The following is a 23,081-nucleotide window of genomic DNA, read 5'->3' on the forward strand; positions in this document are numbered from 1 at the left end:
ACCAATCGCATTTTGTTATTTTGTTGAAATGACGTTGCAACGTCAAATGACGTCACGAAATGTAAACAACATTCGGGATTAATCATTATGTTTGCGTAAATATTTATTTAATTTGCTCATTTAAAAGCATGTGATAAAAAAGATCTGGCACTCGTTGTCATATCATACCATATTTTATTAAACTCGTCCAGGAAATTCCTTAGTAAGCTCGCCAAAAGCTCGCTTACTAACAAAATTCCTAATAAAATATGGTATGATATGACAACTCGTGCCAGAACCTATATATATCAATAAAACGATATAACGGTTATAGTTTGACTAGACTTAAAACAATTATTAAGGTAATAATTCCCTCTTGTCTTTTATTTATGATATGATTGACAAACATCCTTTTCATCGTTTGCGTCTATACTATAATGCTGTTAATTAGATGAATTCATATTGGCTTTGTTATTAAGCTGAAGACAGCCGTATTCACCGATTGTGAATATAACCGCTGAAGTTAAAACATACAATATGAACCGAATTGTTTAAATGTTATTTCGACTCTGTTTATCCTACCATGTACGTTTCGAACAACGCTGCTTATTTTAAAATGCGATGCCATTCATTAAAACAAATGGTTATTGACTTTTATATCACAAAATTTGACCTTAACCAGTAAACACATGTAGGCACGCTACCTAACATTTTAGACTGACAATCAAAAGAAGAAAGCAAACACGGATACAGTCGTTGCAGTTTAGAGAACAATAGTTTTAAGAAGCTGACAACAGCTGCAAAAACGATTTAAGCATTTAATGCTGAAATAGACATCGGAATGATGCAATAGCAACAGATATTACACTATAGCGAACATAACAAAGTAGGTGTTTGTTTGTAACAATGCATACATTGAATAACACAACAATTTTACTTGACTCGTAAGGTATTGTGAGATAAATCACATTAATTTTTTAAGGCCGTTCTGACTTATAATTAAATTATTTTGGGTACACAATTGCAGAACATTCATATGTAAAAACAGGAAATATTCGGAGTATCGTGCCGAAAAATTCACTTATTTTGAAAAACGCTTCCGTGATGCGATGTACAGTATCTGTCCTTCTTTGTATGCACGTTCACTGCTATTCGGTCAAGGCTTGATTAAAGGATAAAATTCGTTGTCTTTGCACATTAATATTAAACTTCTTGTCGTGTACGTTTTCAGTGGACCAAGTGACAGTTCTCTCCTGCTCGTCGAATCGAAAGGACTGTGTCCACACGGTCAGGCAGCATCTTTCTGACTTTTGTTGCATTTGTGAATTAAATAACGGCAGTTTACGTCTCACCATTAAGACCTGTTAAGGTGGCAATATCCTCTTATCAAGATCTTACATCAATTGGTTGTTCTCTAACAATTTCATATAACCATATAGCATTTTTAAAGGAAATTATAGGAATGTCAAACAGTATTTTAAAAGAAGTTAGTGGTATCATAATGGATCAGCAACTCTGCAAAAAAACAGGCCGAATCGAATGCATCTAAACGATACAATAACAATAACAAAATGTCGTTCATAAAAAAGCTGGATTTTCGGATACTCAAGAGGTAAGCCTTTAATTTTATATTCGAATACGGTTTGTATTTCACATTTAATTCGTTTATGCCTGTTTCATGATGTTGATTGATAAATGTGATACAGATTGTAATTTGATATTATGACTCGGTGTTTGACATTATCTGACCACGAATAATAAAGACCTGAATGAATGGTAAAACAGGTTTTAAATTACTTATACCAAGCATGCATTATTCGCGTAACGGTTCATTAACTATATCGCAGAGATTGCGTGATGGCTTGTGTAAAGCTTGCAAATGCAGCCCGTCTTTGTGCTTTTTGAAAGTGATTACAATGACACGCCCTCAATTTAATTGAACAAAATAGTTTATTGTAAATCTAGACATGTTTTGAATACATTTTACGTTTGATATGAATACACATAATAACGCGTTTATACAAATATAAAATCATGGGTTTAAAGGTTATAGCATATTTTTATTTATAATCAGAATGTTTAATCTTTATTGATAAGTTTATTTATTTTCAACGGCATAAACAAATATTTCAAGTGATAAAGAGACAGATATTCAATGGTAGCGCGAGGCTTGTTTCTATTATTTCATCCCTATTTCCCTTTTATAATTATCATATAATCCATTTTTGACGATTTTGTTTTAGCGTTGTTGACATAAACAGATTTTCCAACTTTTGGAAACCCCAAAATCTGATCTAAAAATAGCGATAGTATAAAGCTCAATTTGATACGATTGTTGTTATACTATCGATTTTCATCTGGTAATAGGATACACATGTTAACATCCTGGCCTGCACGTTAAGTATTTCGAAATGTCAACAATATCGACATCGGTTCTTGAACAACACCTTATGATAATGTGCTAATATATATAAAAAAACATCGTAATGATAACATATACATTCACTCTTAATAAAAAACAAACAACAACACAGATGTGTTGGTTTAAAAAAAACAGTAATACAATGTAAATAGGTCAAAATGCAATTAACATGGTGGAGTTTCAAAACATATTGTTTTATCCGGAGATATTTATCAATATCAAATATGTTTGTTAGTAATTGAACATTTCGAAGTAATTTGATATACTGATCAAGGTATCGGATAATTTAGTTACGAATTGATTATTTGTGAATACCGATTAAGATGCGTTAAAACTGGTGCGTAGTTGACACGATGGCGTCGTTACGTAATTTAGATCGTGTAGTTTACCAATTTTTGATAAATATCGGTAACATTTACTTTATTATATACAAGTCAATGTACAGCTGAAATAGGGTAATTAATGTATATTCGAAAAATAAATAATATGTTACCATGAACCCTTATCCACTTGTCAATCGCTGTAATGATTACGTTATTAACTCTTTCACGCTACATGTGGCATACTCGTAGTTATCTTAAAGACTTATTTCTTATCAAGATGCATTTGAATCGGTTATTTGACTCATCTGTCTACGTCTTCGTCAATCAAATGTATTTAAACTCAAATTTTACACCATGGAAGATAGTAATATTTGATGTATACCTGTAATGTTATGAGACTGATAGTAATTATTAGTCCATTTATGCCTAGTGGACTCTCCCATCCTTCTAAATTGGATCAATTTATTTCCAAAATTAGGGATGTATAGTATATTTATTTCTATATTTAGAATATTTCTAACAGAAATTCCTTTAAGCAAACAGCGCAGACCCTGATGAGACGCCGCACCATGACCTTTTATTTGACGCTAGGCGTACATGGGTTAATCTCTGAAAAGGTGCAAAAACGAGAACAAGATCGTAAATTGTACACCAATATGCATAATGATATATATTAAATTCCGACGAAATCATGGTCAATAGTTTACCTACACACTTTAAGTATTTAATGTTGATTATTATTGCTAAACGATAATTCAATGTATCCGTTTCCATTTATAACAGTCGATTACCGAATGTTTTATTTATAAACCAATTCATAATTATTTTATCATTGAAATGTACATCTTCCATAAAACATGAATTTGAGTTTGGTTTCAGAACACGTTAGTCGGTAAATGTTTTTCGGCGTAAGCTGTATTAAGCCAGCTTTTCACCCTGACTTGACCTTTGTAAGTCTCCAATAATACTCAAATAAAATTTCCCGCGGCTAGGTACGAATGAATACACTTCATTTATTCCATTGGCTGATTTGAGTATAACACCAGAACATTGGAAACATATCCGCGTCTTTGTAACACTGTTTTACTGCATGAAACAATTTTATCTCTAATGAAAAGGCTCAATAGATAGAACAGTTTTACAATCAATTTTCGACATAAATACAGTTTGTGCGTTCACCTTTTATTTTCAGAGAATTACCAGCGCAAAAGCGTTTATACTAAAGGCTATGTTGTCATATTTAGTACTTACTTGCATTGCATTTCAACCCGCGAGGTTTCGGGTCAATTCGCGGCCATTTGTGAAAGTCAGAGTTTATATACAGTTCATCACCGGAGTTCGCAGAAGGGGTTGCGATCATTCAACACCGGTCTTACTGACAATACCGTAGTGACTGTAATGCATTGCATTCTAATCCGCAAGGTATCAAGGTCAGTTTGCGGTCAGTTGCAGAAATCTTTATATAAACGCCGTGTCGTAAACTTTGTGCACTTGAAGTCTGTTTTGATCAGAAAGATACTAAATAAAGATATTCGGCGATATTATTGTGGTATGTCAATCATCGATTTTTAATATGGTTTCAACATTTGCATGATAAGGACCAATTTTGATAAAATTAATTAGAAATTTTTATCCATTTAGACCAGTTTATTAAGCATGAGCACAATAATTCACTATACTATAATTATGCAATTAAATAAGATTCGAGTATTGCCGGCTGACCTATATGCACTCGCTTATTTTCATGTTTCTTGGGGTTTTTTTATTCTGTAAATATAGATATCTGAGTAATAATATCATATAAAGCAAAATAAGACACGAAATCTGGCGCAACACCCCGTAATTGATTTGCTTATGATGTAGCTAAGAACTGCGCAGAAAAAAGGCATCCGCTACTTTTTATCTCATAGAGATAACTTTTGATCGTTCATAAACATCGACCACAATCAACGCCGTATATCTTTTTTAAAGATATTTCTTGTTTTTATTGACGGTGTTGTATTAAAGAACGTTTATCGGAAAAATGTTCAGATTCGACATCGTTATTTAATTTTTAACAATCATTGCTGAACAGTGTTTAGTTTGGCATACATTAAAAAAAATCAGTCAATGGAAGTATGGCGAGATATTATATTGACAAACATGTGTATTGTTTATATTTATTAAGCCTTAACATGCATTCTCCATAATATTAATACATGAATAACAATTTAAATCGGCACACACGTAGACACGGTATACATTCACACAATTTTGACAACAAATAACACATGAATAACAAAACATAAAAAATGAAATCGTCGATGACATACAGTAACACTAATACAATACAATTCGAATACAAACGACCTCAGTATGTATGTGTGAGCGTGTGCGTGTGTGTGTATGTGTGTGTGTTTGTATTAACGCACTAAAACAGCCTGAATCATGCGTGGTTAAGAGTTGCTTATCCTTTTAAATTTTTGCATATGCAACAACAATAAAATAAATAAAATGCAACCGCGCGTTTGTAATATGAAGTCCCTACACTGATCCGACAACCGTTCAAAAGCGCGGTTGCACTTTACTGAAAAAATACTTATTTGTTTAAAAAGATCATGATACCTATAGAAAACTCTCACAAACGAGAAGGCTCTCCACTTTATCCCATTGAAAATGGTGAATTATTTAAAAAGACATCATTAAAATTGTTAACTGGGTTGCGCTTTATTCTCCCAACACAGATCATAAAAAGTCACGTGTCTATAGCTATGGCGGGTTGCATTTCTGGCGTTAGAACACGCCCTTGTATGTCCGCTGCAGGGGATCAGAGTAATTCTGATTATTCTGCGAGTATGAAGCTGAAAGAATAAACACGCGTTTAGTTGTAATATCTTAATATATATATATATATATATATATATATATATATATATATATATATATATATATATATATATATATATATATATATATATATATATATATATATGTTTCATTTTCACTCGTCGAATTACTTCTTATAATATTTTTGAAAAGTACGATGCCTACTGAATTTAAATAAATGTAATGATCCATATATCTAAACAAATATTTCGCGGCAATATTAATACTATGTTATTTACTGGGTCATTTAAAAATAAATTTATTTAATTGATTTGAATGAAAAGACATTACATTATTTACATATGGAAGTAGGGACAATGATCGTTTCCGAGAAAGGTAGTTGTATAAGAAAAGTCAATCAAAACATTAATATTTATTAAAATATGCTAAGTAGTAAGCTATCTGTGAAATGATTGTTGGATTCAACTAGTTTTTTTTTTCAATTTATAAATACGTGTGTGCAATTTAAGAGATATAATATACACTGTTTATTTTATGTATATAAGTAGAAAAAAGCTAACGGTTACTGTTTCACTAGACTTAAGGCAAGTAATTCAATAATTCTCTACTGTCTTTGTTAAGAAAAAAATGCCATTAAACAAATCAATATAAAAAATCCGTCACTTACCAGGAGGCGGCACGCTGCTTGTATTTGTGTAGAATATTGAGTTCGTGGTCCCGCTCTGGCCAGGGTACGAAGCAATTTCAGTCCCGATCTGTACAGGGTACGAAACTGGTTGATTCCCGGCCTGACCGGGTAGAGCGCCCGACTGGTTTTTCACGCGAGCCCGCTGATTTGGTCGGTAACACACGAAGTAGTAGATCAGCGTCGTCAGTACACCGCCAGCACAGATACAGCCGACGATGATACCGACGACGGCGCCGCCGCTGATGTAACTGTCAGTGCAACAGTACTTATAGAGGGAGTAGAAGCCGAGGTATGAACTGCAGCAGCGATCATAGCAGTATCGCCACTCTAAATCAGTGGTACAGAACTCTCCGGCTTTAGCTAGAAAGAAACCTAGTATTATTAGTACTAGTAGTAGTTCTATTTTCAATCATAAGAATAGGTGTTTAAGAAGTGCTTTCAACTTGCCGTATCTTAAGCTATAGTACATCTATTTGTAACTATAACCATATGATTATGCTTACTGTAACACAATTTAGGTATACCTTGTATAGTAATAATAACAGCATCAAAGGCAAAAAACACATACAATACAAAATAATAAATAATCAGAACATACCGATTGTAAATATAACCGCAGAAGTTAACAAAGTCAATACGAACCGCATTGTTCAAAGGTTTTTTCGACTCTGTTTACCCTACCTTCTACCTATCGAACAATACTGCTTATTTCAAAATGAGATGTCATTCATTAAAACAATTAGATATTGATTTTGATATCACCATATTTGACAGTATTGTGAGATAAGTCACATTAATTTTTAAACGCTGCGTCTGGCTTATTGTCATATTATTTTTCGGTACACATACTTTCTTGCAGAATATTTACATGTTAAAACACGAATCTTGTAAACTGGTCGAAATCTCGTGTTGGAAAAAATCTTATCTTGAAACCCCCTTAATTCTTTGTCCTTCTTTTTATGCACGTTCACAGCTTTCGGTCCAGGCGTTATTCAAGGATGTAATTCGTTGTCTTTGCACCTTAATATGAATTTTCTGGTCGTGATTGTTTTCAGGGGATAGTTTCAAGTGACAGTTCTCTCCTGCTCGTCGAATCGAAAGGACTGGGTCCATACGGCCAGGCAGTATCTTTTTAACTTTTTCTGCATTTGTGAATTTAATAACAATTAACTTGACGGCAGCTTACGTCTCGCCATTAAGACCTGTTAAGGCGGCAATATCCTCTTCTCAAGACCTTACATCAATTGGTTGTTCCCAATCAATTTCATTTAACATTGCAGCATATTTAAAGGAAATGGTAGGAATGTTTAACAGCATTTTAAAAGAAGTTATTGCAAGGGATCAGCAACTCTGCAAACATACCAGGCCAACGGTTTTGTTTTGCACCATAATCGAATGCATCTAAAAGATACCATGACATAAATAAAATATCGTTTTCATTAAATGAGCTGGATTTCGGACAGTCAAGAGGTAAGTCTTTTATTTTATATCCGTATACGGTTTGTATTTCACATTTAATTCGTGTATGCCTGTTTACTCGATGTTGATTTATAGCTGTGATACAGTTGGTAATTGGATATTATGACTCGTTGTTTGACATTATCCGACCACGAATAATAGAGGCCTGAATGAATGGTACAGCAGGTTTTAAATGACCATGCTGTCCATGCATATACCATGCATATACCATGCATGCATTATTTGTGTAACGGTTCATTAACTATATCATCGAGTTTGCGTGATGGCTTGTGTAAATGTAGCCCGTCTTTGTGCCTTTTAACCTGATTTAAGTTAAATTTAACAAAATCGTTTATTGTAAATCTAGAAATGTTTTTAATACATTTTACGTTTGAGTTTGATATCTATAAAAATAATAACGCCTTTCTACAAATATAAAATCACGGTTTAAAAGGTTATAACATATTTTTATTCATCTGAATGTTTAATCTTTATTGATAAGTTTATTTATTTTCGAACGGCATATACAAATATGTTTTGTGATAAAGAGACAGATATTGAATTATATGGAGGCTATAGTTTGTTTTGTATGGCCTTGATTACGTACATTTTTTATTGTGCTACATAACATTTCTCATATAAGTACTTCACAATTATTTCAAACGAACATTTGCACTTCGAATCTATGAAAAGGCTTTTTATTTCGATACAATATAACTGCAATTTTGATTGAATTTAATCAGATTTGCGTTTATTCATATAATTGAAAATTGTGGGTTTAATGCGAGCTGCGGACTTTGTCTTTTTAGATATCACGGCGCAACATCATCTTGTAGCTTTTTTTCTTTCCTCCCTCTAATTTCTCAAGAGACCCACATACTTTTGGTTTGCACATAAAAGAAATTAAAGTACATACATTACACGAAAGTCATGATCTCGATCTATTTAACGAGAAGCCATTATGGTAGTGGAGTGCACCATACACTCGTATTGGCAACATATTCAACTATTCATCCTTTGTAAGTGTATTAGACTATTACATGCAATTTTCCTTTCGATGTAATTATGGTAAAAGCCACTCCAATCTGAAGTTAAGCATTGCTGTTTTGGAATAAACGAAGTATTTCCACGATAGTATACCCAAATTTAGCTTTATGTGAAAATGTGTCCATTCTTTCAAAACCTTGGCCTGTCCAAAAAGGATAAAACTACCTGCCAAGATGACAAGGCTGCAACAACATTAAACAGTAAAAATGAGTGTCTAGATATTGAACTCACAAATATAATAATTCTAATTAATTAACCTACATATTATATTGTGGTTCCATTGAAGTAATCAAGTAGCATGTTCACCAATTGTGAAGACGACAATTAAACATATCATAGATTCCAAAAAGAAAGAAACACGTAAGATTTAAAAAAATCTAAATTAAATTCGTGACTTAGTAAAGCATATTTATTATTATTGCCGTATGAAAAATCGTCAATCAGACTGCAAAAAAGCTATACAGATTTTGTTCATCGGTCCTTTTACATTTATACTTAAATAAAAATTAGAAAACGTTGAATCACATAACGCCTGTTATATCAAGTTGTAGCACGTTAGATGTGGACCACCAAGGGCTCGAATCTCGACCAAGTATTTAGTTTTAATGCAATATTTTGTTGTCGTTCTTTTAACTTTATTTAACTATAACTTTGTACCAAACTTGACAAAAAAAAACGCACCATTTTCATGTATGATTACGGGCAAATAAATTTATAATGTGTGGATAACTTAAAATGAAAAACGTGCATAGCATTATTCACACTTTATAGTGATGAAATCTGTATAGTTTCCAATTAAAATTTGGAAGTACATGTAACTTAAACCACAAACACACACATTTTTGTGGTCAAACCAACCAAACGACCCATCGACATAATTCCTCCAACATTCCGTTACATACCCCTCTCTGCGAGATATTGCTATTCGAAATGCTTAAACATTTATGGTAAAAAAGTAATCAATTTTGCATTCATGAAAATGTTTTAACAAGTCCCTGACCACATCTACAAGTAGAAATATCATCATCATGCTTTGGATGAGAAAGACAAAACAAGAAAAGTTAGTTTCATAAAAATAATTCTAAATATAGATATATGATTAAAATCTGCAAATTCAAATCAGCAAAATGCACTATACTATAGGCTTATAATAAAAAGCCCGCCGACTCGAAATAACACTGCCCACACCATTATCGGTGCCAACTGCATCTGTGTTTGAAAATCCTTAAAACTCAGGAGACATAAACACTACTCGTATTTGAAGTGATATAAGGGATTTACTAATGGAGATGATTAAGTCTCAGAGCCTGGTCAGTTCACAATGTATACTATGTTTTAGACACTGCTTTTGATAAAGAGACGGCCATTGCAATGAAGTATTCTGTTACACTAGGTATGTAGCGTATCCTTCAACGAATAGCATTGTCTATGGTCGTCGAAACAGAAACACACACACACAAGGAATAAAATCTTAGGCAAAGAAATCAAATTATTTAAGGATGAATGTACGGGCATCTCTATGTGCACGTATAGTTGCAGGAATATGTATTCAATACAACGGAACTCAGATTGTTGATGAACCAACTGATTATAAAGAACATTTATGTTTTTCGAAATGGCGGGCTATGCTGCTAGGTTAAAAATATCATTTTATCCAAAATACTCAAAAGAACACAATTTTGCAACAACGATAAAAATCGATGATTACTTCTTAATTGGGATACATGGGCACAAAACTTTATAAAGTGTTTTCCCTGATACCTCAAAAATGCAATACACAAAACATCTTATCAAAAACCGAAAACTAGCGAAATGTAACACACGATATTGTGGGACATTTTTCTTTTTAGTGTTATCTAAGTAAAATCAATCAATATCATCATCGAGTCATGAGAGAACTGATATTCTCATCGAAGATAAAAGTGAGACGAACTTGATTAATATTTGTTTTGAAAGTGTCATAAAACCATAACTCACTCTCGGACATATTATTCAGCCTATTATTCTATAACAGTACATTAAAAGATGAAGTAAATGATGTCTTAAATAACTTGGAATTGAACACAAACAACAGGTATTGGTGAGATTTATAATAGTATCTTACAGGAAAACATTTACCAATTTAAGACTTAAGATTTATACTATTTTTATTATAGTTTAGTCCAATATCAGATACATGCTTAATCTAAAATATATGTGAAGTCTTTGAAAAAAGTTACTCAAAACTAGTTTCAAATGATCGACACATATCTCTATTGACTATCTAGAAAAGATTTTCGGCATTATCCACTTAACATTTATTTACTTTTCTACGTGAAAACTTTTTAAAACCAGATCCCTCAGTATGACTTTTCCCAATCAATTCCACTGTTAAAAATGTAATTGTTAATTATATTAACTTCACTCTGCTTGAATTTTTTATTGAAATGGATATGTCACCACATATCGGACATAAAACTAAACGTTGTTCTTCCAAGCGCTGCATCCAATTTTGATGACATTTTAGCAGGTGAGTCTCAATGATATATATCCATTATACACTCATGTTAAGATCTCTTTTCCTATGATGATACAAGTCAGAACAATTCACTTGATCAAACAGCAATTTTAATTCAATAATGCATTTACCAAATACATACTTGGGATGAACAATGGCATATGTTAACTTTAATCCCGCGATGTACAGACTAAAACATACCGACCAACCTTTTAAAGTGCAGAATGTGCCAATTCCAGAAGTCACCATCCACGTTACTTGTAACCACCGTTAAAGCCACCTGTATGACACAATGTTGATGAAACTATATTGATATGTATACACAATGTATCATTAGAATAAATAAGCCACGTATGAAGCTTGGTAACAGGCTTCTGAGAACTAGGTAACCAAGTCAAATCTGACAAACGTATTACCTCGAAAGAAGCCACTTATAGAACTCATCTTTATGAGGCTTCAGAAAGGGTCATGTGTTAAAACTTTGAAACAAATAGTTTTCATTAAAGAAGCCTCATTTATGACTCAATATGGACGATTATGTGTAAGAATGTTTATCTGTGCAATTTCTACGAACAGTTTGGCTTAGGGTCACGTGCATACAACAATAAGTTCATAAGGTCAATTCTCTGAAAACCTTAATTGATACTCCAGAAGTATACTTTAATGAGACAATGTTGATGACACTTAATTCGAATGTGTATCTTGACAAAATGTATGTGAAATGTAATGGATCTAAAACAAGGACACCTGGTCAAATCTTTGAAAACATTTTTACCAATGTATAAGCCCTATAAAAGAGTGAATAAATGAAACGTTGTAAAGTTTGACAACATCTTAATGAAACTCGATCAAAGTGTTTATCATCAAGATATGGAGATTTAATTGTGATTGAAGTTAACAGGGTCCACAAACTAGGCTACCTTGTCAAATATGCAAAAACAAAGTTTTACCGCTCTAGAAGCAACATTAGTGATTCAATCTTAATGAAACTTGTTCGAAACGTTTATCATGACAACTATAGAGTTATTTTGAATCTGGGCTATATGCGTCTAAGACGTTACCAGATCGTATATTGGATAAACATTTTACCACTTTTCAAGCAACATTTAATTCAAGTTCAATGTAACTTGGTAAAGAAGTTTAAGTTAATACAATTTAGTCCGTAGTTTATTATGCGACACGAGAATTGAAAAACAATGTCATCATTTCCGATTATGAAAACGGTTTCCAGTATAGAAACTACATTGATGATTACATCTGCAAGAAACTTAATCATAATAAGAAAATTGCCAATTTCATCGCGATTTCAAATATGCGTTGATCGGGAAAAAAAACCATTGGTAAAAAAAGTATACAACCACTGAAGTGACCAGATTTTTGACTAAAACTGAATAAAACATTTCAGGAATCCTGACGATATTATGGTGATGTTTTAATATGGGTTAAAGGTGGTAAAACTGTAGGTCGCCTGCTCAAATTTTTTATTTGGTGTTCTTTGCACTGAGATAAGCGCTTTAGAGCCCTAATTGCCGTCTTGATTTATAAATAGTTCTTCCTTGAGAATTCAAAAGCCATCCTAACTTGGTTCGATTCCAAAAATCGATCAAACGATACACATATTTTTTCATAATCAGATATAAACCAGCAACTGACACTATGTCAAACAAAGCATAACAAAAATACGACTAGGAGTCAATATGACATTCAATAAATTTACTTTGGAATTTATATCTGCATTGACGGCATAGCTGCGCGTTTTTATAGCCGAAATAATTTAATGTTATTCCTAGTAGCAAACACTCTTAAACCATAGGAAATGTACATCAACTAATTTCCATCTAGTTTCCGATATAATTTCCTATAAAAACCACTATAACGCTTATCATATATTTAGCCCTATGTGATTTTTTCATTGATAAAACTTTTATACCAATGCAAACAAATTGTATCGTCCTTTAAACTAGCGTGGTATAACAAAGATTACGAATGCATTGTGTAATGGCATGAAGCGGATGATGTTTTTTAATTAAAAAAAAAAGAACATGGATACAATATTAAAAATTACTTTATAGGCGTGCTCGAATGTAAACCACCCGAAAAATAATACGGAAATTAATATTTCAATTAAAATACCCCATCGTCTGTGATAAATACTATTCTCGGATGATTTTCTTCTCTTTAAAAAGTTTGCATGACATATTATTAAAATCTAAAAACGGTCTCAAAATACACGAACAGTTAAGTACATATCCTTTTACAAATGAGTTTTTTTACCATCATGATATTCATACAAATCTTGCTAGTCTGTTATTCACGTTTTGAAAATCTATGAACAAGAAATTATCAGGGGCTAACAAATATTTAAACGTTTTTTTATTCAATATTACAATTAATCATTAAAAAAACGTCCACTAAATATTCACCCAACAATAAGCATATTATAATTTCATTTCCAGTTATACGTTACTAATATTTTACCAAAAAAATAAATCATCATAAATAATTATAAAGGTTAAACAATACACGTGTTCATTCAAATTTATGATAAAAAAAGAAGAAAAAAAAGCTAATTTTAATAGATGCATGTGTAAAAACCAATTACAATTTTCAAATACAAAATATGTCATTATTCTTCAAAAGTGAACAATAACTCTCGGTTAACTGTATTTCACACAAAAGATTGTATTTGAAATGAAATTGCACAATCTTGTTAAGCGACTAAACTGTAGTTCTGTTACAAGTGATCCATATTTCTTCACGATCACTCTGTTATTTTATATCCGATTTTGTAAAACTTTATTCATAAAACGGTTAAATTTACATCCCTTAAAAGAATGAGAATTCTGCTGTCGTGAAAACTGTACAAACATGTTAATCTCTGTGGTCTGTATATCCAAGAAAACAATGATTGTATGAGCCTCGGTCTGTGACAATTGGGCTTAATGCACTTGCGTCAAGTGTAATCACAGATAAGCATGTGCAATATACATCCACACAAGTGGTTTACAGTACACATGGGGGATTCTTGTTAGCGTTTACCCAAGACATTTTGCTTTACAAGTAAATTATTCTCGTGTCCTTACTTTGGTTGAAAGTTGTTGAATTTTAAATGTAGAATGTGATGATTTACATACGAATATATATATATATATATATATATATATATATATATATATATATATCTTGTATTCGAACTTGTTTATTGTTAGGTCTCAATTATTTCTTAACATCAACTATGAAGCAGAAAATTTAAAGCATGCATTTGATACTTAATACATATAATGCCGATATGCAGTTTTACAATCATTATGCAAAAAGTTTTCACACAACATCTTACTTATTCATTCTGCTGCTGTAATTATGTATGTGCTTATCAGTATTAAATAAAGTGTAATCTTAAACAAAACAAATATTTTGATACTTTTTTTGTGTTTTTGCGCTTTTATATGGTGGTTTTTCTTTTTTTAAATATGTACACTATAAGTAGACAAGCCATAATTCCGTCAAACTCTGAGAAAATCTCTTATACAGATTTAGTTTACTGATTTTCTTGAACAACATTTATATCAAGAAATACAATTACGTATACCTTGGGTTTCTTCTGAGTGTTGTGGCGTTGATTACGAAACATGAACTGTGGTCTCTGATGACAAAGATACCAGAAGAGAACAGTTTTCACCTGCCCAATTCATAGGGCAACTGCAGCTGTCATTAACACAAACTCCGCCATTGAAACAGCCGCCATATGTGCAGTTATATTGGGTACAGTTGCATCCGTACCATTCGTTGTTGCACAGGCATGTATAGCTTCCTGAATCACGGAAAAAGAAATTAAATACAGCCGCACATTGACATAAATGGTTTTGAACCTAAGTGGTTAACGACGGTATTAGTCTATTTATAAATAAACTAACGTTAAAAGTGCAAACTTTTTTTCTAAGACGAATCGTGGTATAAATGGCCAAAGTCTCACTGAAAGCAATAATACATATTTATTGTTAACTCTGATTTCATCACAGACTTGTAAACAGTTTGAATCAAGTGATCCCTGTAAAGATTTCCCATAAATGAGACGGAAGAATACAATAAATAAGACATCCGTTTGGAACAAATGACAATTTACTTAAATATACCATGTCGAGTAGCAAATATAGTCTCGTTTCATCATTATTTGCATTTATGGTTTTTCTAATTTAAGATTTCGCATTAATTTCTGCGACAAACCATAGTTAAAAAAAACATTCGTTTTTTTGTATTTGTGTATTTTGTTGAGTCATTAAACTACCATACTGTTTGAGTTCAAACACGTGGCGTTAACACTTTCTGATACGCGCTTCCAGCCCTCTTCACATACGCACCTATAAAACAACAGGCACAATAGTATTATGTGTGTGTATCAATCATAAAGACACTCTTGCGGACTAATACTACGTATGCCAGCCTTCTATTTAAAAATTAGCCTCGCTTAATGTTCAGATTTATGTTTGCGTTCTTACTGAACACTTTCCTATCGGTAATCATTGTTTTAAAATTAGATTTGTTTCACTCTCATACAAAGATGTTTCATTAGTAAATATGCTACATCTTTATACTCATAACAATCTCGTCAATAAATTCGTTACGTATATTTCTCCTCGAGCTCCACTGTATCAGGATATGCGTGATCTCCGCACATTGATGTTTTACAGCGGTATCCATGGTATCCAGGCATACAAGTCGGATGGTCCGTCACATTATTTAAGCAATGGTCATCTTTTCCATTCCAACCTTCCAAACACTCGCAACTTATGTTTCAAAACAAACAGACACATACACATAAATAGCATATTGTTTACAAAGGTATATGTTTAAAATGAACATTTAATATGAACATATAATACATCTTTTTTATACTAATATGTATAGAAATAAAACTTTATTGACGTAACCAAATTGTATGATGGGCATTTAATAATGCCCGGGCATTTAATAATGCCTATTTATAAATACAAAACGTAGTGTCTCTATTAGCTCAGGCAGTAGTTTATGTATGTGTCTTTTGTGTGAAGTACATGTACCTGTAACCTCGACTTAACAAAAAACTCCTCTTACCTTCGCGCAAAGAATAAACAAAGAAACCAACACTTGGCACTTCATTCCTGCAGCAATCGTGGTAATTATTTATTGTTTGATTTCAAAAACCAAAACGCTCATTAGTTTTGTACTGTTGAAAATTAATGCAGTAGTCGTACGGTGTGTCAACTGCAAATTTCAACAACAATCACAAGGTATTACACATTTATAACTGGCGATAAGTTATCCCAGTCATTTTCTCTGGTACGTCCGGCATTGAGCTGCAAACAATTGGTTTGGATTTATTAAGATAAAACTGCATTAGATATAATCAAACGTACTCGGAAATCGTGTCAAAAAATTGTTTAACAAAACATCCCGGATTATATGTTCTAAAGAAGTTGATTTCTGTTTTCCAGTGACGGCTATAGTGAAAACGTATACGTTAAGTTGCATAAGTAAAAAATAATTTTAGTATAGTTTTTTTATCGCGTCTGTATTTGAATTGTGTTAATGGGATGTAAATTTATATGTCAGTTTCCTGATTCATTTCGGGCTAATTGTGACGTTTTGCATACTTTCAAAAGGTTAAAACCCAAACGCATTTCATTGGTGAACCAACCTTTTTTAAAGTGTGAACCCTTCCTATTGGTTACTCGACAATGGCGTTAATAAAAGACAATCTTGTGATCACGTGTCTGATTTTGCTGATGATGCTTCTGGACTTTTCTTTTTTATGTAAAAAAATGACGCTGGCTGGTTATTTCCAAGATATGCTGATGATAGATATGATACATTTACGTGATACATTCGCGTAATAATAAACATAAAGTTGTTGTAGAAGGGGTTGTAAATATAAAATAATAATAAAAATCATCCACAACCACTACCACTACCACAACCACTAACACTACTACTACTACAACAACTTCTACTACTACTTCTACTACAACTACAACTACTACTACTACTACTACTACTACTACTACTACTACTACTACTACTACTACTACTACTACTAATACTACTACTACTACTACTACTACTACAACTACTACTACTACTACTACTTCTACTACTACTACTACTACTACGACTACAACAACTACTACTAATAAGACTGCTGCTGCTGGTGCTGATGCTGCTACTGTTACTTCTCCTCCTCCTACTTCTACTACTTCTCCTACTACAACAATTACTACTACTACTACTACTACTTCTACTACTAAAATAATAAATATGTTAGTCAACCAAAATTGGATATGGAAGATATCATAATCTTGTTGTCACAAATAGCAATACTCTTTGCATAAAATAAAGGAAGTTTTACAAACGAAAGTTATTTTATGATCCCTAAAAGTTAATAGACGTGAGGAAATAAAAAGCTATTGACATGTTTAAATGCATATCTTTATCACCGCCGTTAATTGAAGCCGTGTTCAGTGCAAAGCAGAGTTGTATGAACCCTTTTAAAGCTAAACATTTCGAGTGTATAAAAAATTAAGCGCGTAGCTTTTTAGGAAATACACGTTTCAGCCAAATTATCGATGACAAATAGGCAAATGATTTGTTATGTTCTCGATTTCGACGGAATGGGAAGAATGAGAAGAATCTGTTCATAGGGCATTATAGTATTCTTTTGGCACATTTCTTTGTGATATTGCTTTTGCGCCTTTTTACGTAACACAAATACTCAAAATCAACGACAAATTCTCCAAATAGTTCGTTAAATAAAGATAACTAATACAAAATCAATGTTCATGACAGATATAGACAAACTTTCAAAGGTAGATGTGGCATGATAGCATATATTTAACGAGATACACAATTCTTGTTTTTTTATATTTTTTGTGCTACAATATATTCCATGTTAATTACCCGTCGCGATATCCGAAGATTTTCGAGCAAACGCGAGGCTTGCTTCGGGAAGCATCAGAAGAACGACGTTTTCTCGAAAACTACGTACTGCTTCAGTTTATGGGATTTTAACTCTTAAAGGGCCTTTTCAGAGATTTTGGCATGTTTTGAAGTCTGCCATTTAATGCTTTATACTGATAAATGTAAACATAGGATTTAAAAAGCCCCATTAAAAACATAAATAAAATTAAATAACGTAAAAAGTAACCCTGAACTGGGCTCGAATCACTGACCCCTAGAGTAAATGGAGTAAAAGTCTATCGTTCAGACTACTCGGCCATCAGTACTCACACAATGTTAGATGTATTTTATACTCGAAGTATCACAACATATTACGGCACCAACAAAACTTTCCAAATTATTCAATCATTTCGATTTGGATATTTTAGGGCATGGTCAATGTTCAGTATTTCTGTTTCTCATAATTATCATAACTACAACCAAAATTTGCGAATCTGAGACAATTTATTTTAATATTGTCAATTTACCAAAACGTTAAAAGGCCCTTTAACTATGTAAAATACGATGCTGTCCGGTAATTTTACTTAATTTGACACCATAATATCTAAATGTATTATGAAAATAATAAGTTCATGTGCTTATTAACACAAAAATATCTGATTCATTCACTGAAGAACTGTCCGATTTGATTTCACAAAAAAATATGACTCAACTTATTTTCAAACTATCACAGTGTCCGGTAATCTTGCGCACTTGGTGTAATGACCTCATTAAGGCAAAATTGTATACATCATTAAGGCAAAATTGTATACAAATGGTGTCCAATAAGAGACAAAAAAACATTCAAGAAAATTATTTAAAAAATCAGTTTGTAAAACCATTCAAATTTAATATGACTCAATAGCTGTACGTCGGTTTCGTTGATGATGGTGTTGACATTCTGTTGACTGTAGCAAAAGAGACAATACAACTATATAATGATTGATTGTTTGCGTGGAAAAAAATGTTAACGCATAAAAGGTTTAATTTTATCCCGATCATGCTTCCACAGTTTACAGAAAATATCAAAACTAGGCCATTGCGCATACGGAGATCATACCAATGTGGTTTGACAGAATGGCGGGCAATGATAGTAAGAAGGTCAGTGTTTACGAATTTGATTTTGCATAGAATACGTAACTTTTAAATCTGTTAATTCTTAAAAATTGAAATTCCATCTTTCATCATTAAAGAAAACCATTTGTCGTCTGCAAAATTCGCAAACTGCGGAGTGCGCAAGATTACCGGACGCGCACAATTATCGGATTTAAATGTATGCAATTCCATATATCGTATTTAAATATTATAATGTATTGGAAAAAAACATATCATTCAAAGCCCTTAAAGAAAAAATATTGAATATATAAAGTTGTATTACGACAAACGTGTGATTCCTATGAACGCTGTAATCAACACAGCGGAATAAATAAAATTATTTGTAATGGGGTACTTTGGTCGAACAGCGTTTGTACAATCGAAACAAACATAACGGATTTGATTTGATTGCAACATATATTTTCAATATTATTTAAGAGAACATGTATAATGGTGAATAAACGTGGAATGTGTATTTTAAAAAATGATGCTTATTGCCACGGTCAATAGCCGCATTTTACGAAAAAACAAACACGTAATAAATATACCTTTGGTCGAAAGGCTTAACCGAAGTCAAATCTCTAGCATAATGATAAACTTCTTTGAACAGAACGACCAAGGCAACTACAATTGCAAAAAGGACACACATTCTACTATTTACAAAAACGAAACCATATGGTTGAGTTCTTCGTGATAAAAAACATACAATTATTGATTTTTCAAAAGCAATTGAACTATTTGTGTAAGAAAGTTTAGAGTGATATTATGCGCATCTTACAGTATATGCAATGTTTATAGGTGTCTTTCGCAACCGTTGTTTATTTTTGGAGTTTTCACTTCATATACACTTATATTTGTTAATGCAGCATCAACATACTAAAACAATATCCCGGAAAGAGAAAAAAACTAATGCATTTGTTCTTTGGTTTGACAACTGATGATGCATGTACGATGTGAATCTAAATTTAGTTTTAGTGCAGATTCGTTCATATAGACTATTCATACGACACACGAACACTAACTCCGATCCTAATAAGAATAAAGTTCCGCTTGGCGTAGAAGACTGTACAGTCATGTAAATATCGAATATAATATATAGTTTTTATAAGCAACTGGTACCAAGATGAGTTGCAGATAATTGGTCAGTTACCACATTTTAACCAATCTTTTGACCTGTTAATTCTTTTCAGCTCAATTCAACAGTGAAACAAGCGCATTATATCAATGTAACATATCATTTAAATGTAAAATAGAGAAAGGATTGTCATAGATCTTCTTTTAAAAGATATTAAGATTATTGCAAGCATAATCAATCTATGATGAGCAAGGTTCACGGAAACGAAGATTATGATGAAACAAATAATTAAATTAGCAATTCGCATGGTAGCTAATATGTTGTTGAAAAAAAATGACTGAAATGAAGGGAGGTGCTTTCAGTAACGCCTAAGTGGGATGCAATTGTATCACGTTCATTCAATGATAACAGCGAAATCAACTTTCGAAATATTTGAAATAAAACAATCCACAAACATTATCAGAGGAAAAATTCTTATTGTCATCAGCTAGTTGTATATTTAAGGTGACAAATTGCTTACCAGACAAACAATATATTAAACTTCTCCATTAAATTATTTATTAAAATGAGAGTCATCGCCTTGGAAAAATCAATGCGACAACGTCCGCGGTTTAGGGCGGTTTTACTATTTTTACACGAAAACCCCAAATCAGGTGGTTCAGGTGGTAAGAAAGACGAACAACAAACCGCGTATTAGACAAAGAAGACGTCACAAATCTCAACACTATCTTCACTTCAAATGTCCTCATTTACTAAATAGCTTCTTGTACAATTAAAAGACAAAAGTCAAGAACATAATAGGTCCCTGACCTTTTAGTTAACATTGACAGACAGTATCCTATCTTATTCTTTACAGATGTCGATTAAAATACGTAAATAATAAATCTCGGCAAGGAAGCGTTCTAAGAACCGCCGGAAAAGCATGATATCGTCAAATTTACTTTATTTTTAAATCGCTTGTTGAAGGTAGAGTAGACTGGCAAGTCGTTAAGAGTTCCATTCATTTCTAATCAATAATTACAAACATTTACCGAGTTGCCGAGATGAAATATAAAGCCAACACTGAGTAACAGAGGAATATGTAATGCTAATTATATTGTTTGATTATTTAGAAAAACACATGTATGTCATTCAAAGAGGACAACCAGGAAATAAAGACCAAAGCAGGAAACGTTGACTTATTTTGACTAGTTAAACAATTGATAGAATAATTCTAATTAAATTGTATCGTTTCAAAGATATTTACACATGTGTTCAAATATGTTTTGGCAAACTGAATTTATATTGTTATCAATGACAAAATGACAAGTGTTATCAAATGTCTTATGTGATTATCATAGTTGTTGCATATTCAAAAGCAATATGCGAGGTTGATTATAACAATAGTTGCGAAGGAGACATATAGGACTGGTGCACCGGTTGTGTTTTCTTGTGTAGTTGTTGCTGCTCATAGAAGTAAGTTTTGTGCATAACGGACAATGATACACAATTACCTACAAACCTATCAACCTACATGCCTGCCTGCCTGCTTACCTACATGCCTGTCTTTCTACCTACCTGCATGCTTACCAGCCTTTGTGCCGTCCTGAATGTCTGCCTGCCTAATACCTGCCTGCCTACCTATATGTCTGCCTATATAACCACCTACATGCCTGTCGGCCTACCTGCTTGTCTTCCTACCAACATTCTTGATTTCCTGCATTCTTATATGACGGCCTGCAAGTATGCATACCTGTCTATTTACTTACATGCCTGTCTCTCTTATGAAAGCGTTCCAACCTTCTCTGCTTGCATGCCTATGTTTCCGTCAGCTTACCTGCATTTCATGCCTGCATGCATACCTTACCGCGTAACTATCTTTCTGTATGTCTGTCTTCTGTCTGCCTACATTATGTCCTACCTGTCTACCTGTCAACCTGCCTGCCTACCAACTTGCATGATTTGTTGCTGGAATGTAAAACCGTCTCTATATCTGTCCGCATATCTGATATATGTGCAATCCATGCCTGCCTTACCGCCGTCATGCCTGCCTGCCTAACCTTCTTGCAAGTATGTATGTCAGTTTGCCTTCCTCATGCAGGTCTCTCTGCATTCCTGCATGTCTGCATGCGTGTCATATTGCGTGCCAAACATGTCTGTATGTCTGCTTGTGTGGATTTATTGTTTGCCTTTGTGTCTGTCGCTAGCTTTACCTTCATGTCTGTCTGTCTGTCTACCTGTCTGTAAAATTATCTTCCTGTCTTTTTCCGAGCCTTGCCGCCTTCTATCCTGCCAGTCCGCCAGTCTGCCTGCTTGCCTGTTTACATGCCTGCCTGCCTGCATTCCTTCTTTCCTTTGTTCCTGCATGCTTGCTTGCCTATCTATCTGCCCATATGTTTACCTCCTGAATGACTGCCTGTATACCAGCCTGCTTGTCTGTCTACATACCTGCCTTTCTGCTTGCGTGTTTTAACCGAACGTCGTCATAAGATACATTCTTTCTTTTTCAGAACGTTTGCTAACGTCTGTAACATTTTAACGTCTCTCGTAATTCGGAACTTTTACTCTAAAACCTTTGTGATACCTTCTATTCTTTGAAAACGAAGGCTATACTCATACGTCTGTTGTTTGTGTGTGTCGCGACGCTGGTGGAAGCACACAGCCGTCACCGGATTCAGCCCGGATGTAACCGGCAGGCGGCACCGTATGGATGCTGGTGGACG

Source organism: Dreissena polymorpha, chromosome 14 (assembly GCF_020536995.1).
Source record: "Dreissena polymorpha isolate Duluth1 chromosome 14, UMN_Dpol_1.0, whole genome shotgun sequence".
In the NCBI taxonomy this organism is placed as follows: Eukaryota; Metazoa; Mollusca; class Bivalvia; order Myida; family Dreissenidae; genus Dreissena; species Dreissena polymorpha.